Source organism: Siphateles boraxobius, unplaced genomic scaffold (assembly GCF_051911475.1).
Source record: "Siphateles boraxobius isolate OS27281-9 unplaced genomic scaffold, OSU_SipBor_1 120, whole genome shotgun sequence".
NCBI classification, from domain to species: domain Eukaryota; kingdom Metazoa; phylum Chordata; class Actinopteri; order Cypriniformes; family Leuciscidae; genus Siphateles; species Siphateles boraxobius.
The window spans coordinates 2,685,001-2,686,704 of NW_027508723.1; positions in this window are offsets into that span (position 1 = coordinate 2,685,001).

Sequence of the window (1,704 nt, forward strand, 5' to 3'; positions counted from 1 at the left end):
CAGACTCTTTTACTCCGTGTGTGTGTCAGACGGCGTGTTTCAGACTCTTACTCTGTGTGTGTGTGTGTGTGTGTGTGTGTGTGTGTGTGTGTGTGTCAGACGGTGTGTTTCAGACTCTTTTACTCTGTGTGTGTGTGTGTGTGTGTGTGTGTGTGTGTGTGTGTGTGTGTGTGTGTGTGTGTGTGTGTGTGTGTGTGTGTGTGTGTGTGTGTGTGTGTGTGTGTGTGTGTGTGTGTGTGTGTGTGCGTGTGTGTGTGTATGAGCTGCCCCTAGGGACATTATTCAGAATTGCATGCACATACATGTACTTTTCCTCTCACATACACATATGAAACCAAATTCATTCACATACTATAGTGAAATGCTTTTACAAACACAACTGAAACGCTCTCATACATACAACTGAAAATATTACGCTCACACACACACAACTGAAATGCATACACACACACAACTGAAACACTCACACACACAACTGAAACACTCACACACACAACTGAAATGCTCTCATACATACAACTGAAAATATTACGCTCATACACACAACTGAAACACTCACACACACACAACTGAAATGCTCACACACACACAACTGAAATGCTCTCACATACACAACTGAAATGCTCTCATACATACAACTGAAAATATTACGCTCATACACACAACTGAAACACTCACACACACACAACTGAAATGCTCTCACACATACAACTGAAATGCTCACACACACACAACTGAAATGCTCTCACACACACAACTGAAATGCTCACACACACAACTGAAATGCTCTCACACACACAACTGAAATGCTCACACACACACAACTGAAATGCTCACACACACACAACTGAAATGCTCTCACACACACAACTGAAATGCTCACACACACACAACTGAAATGCTCACACACATTCAAGTGAAATGCTTTTACAAACACAACTGAAACGCTCTCACTCACACAACTGAAAAGCATTTCAGTATGTTGTATGCAAGCATTTCAGTATGTTGTATGCAAGGATTTCAGTATGTTGTATGCAAGCATTTCAGTATGTTGTATGCATGCATTTCAGTTGAAACGGAAGGTGGTTAAAGTCCCCACTCCAGTCCAGTTGGTGGCAGTAGTGCACCTCAAGACGAAGAACTAGAAGCTGTTGAAAGAAGGCATAGTACAAAAGCGCGCCTTTCACAATACAAGCGACCGAAGTTGACCGTTCGTTCCTATGGTTCGTTCGCCCGCCAATCGCGCTACACCAGCGGTTCTCGAAGTGTGTGGCGCGCCCCACTGGTGGGGAATAGAGACGTGACAGGTGGCGCGCACCAAACGGGAGGAAATTTTCCTTTATATGCTCTTTATTCGTTGATGGCGAGTCCGCATCGTCAACTTCATCTTTGCAGCAACACAGAAAACACCAGTTTATTAATAAACAATTAAATGTCTCCTTGCTATTTTTTATACATTCATAATCATTACTTTTGCCGGTTCTTTGTGGCAAGCTTTATGCGTGAGCTTGAGTGCGGCAATATAACGCTCATTATCCTGTATAGCCTATTTAAGTAATTAAATTAATATAATGGGGCGATTTGTCCACTAACGGCTTAAATGAACAGCTACTAGTCGACTAGAAAAAAACTTTAGTCGGAGACAGCCCTTATTCCACATATTTTCGAGCCAGCAGAACATTCTGGGTTGCGCGCGCGACCCTG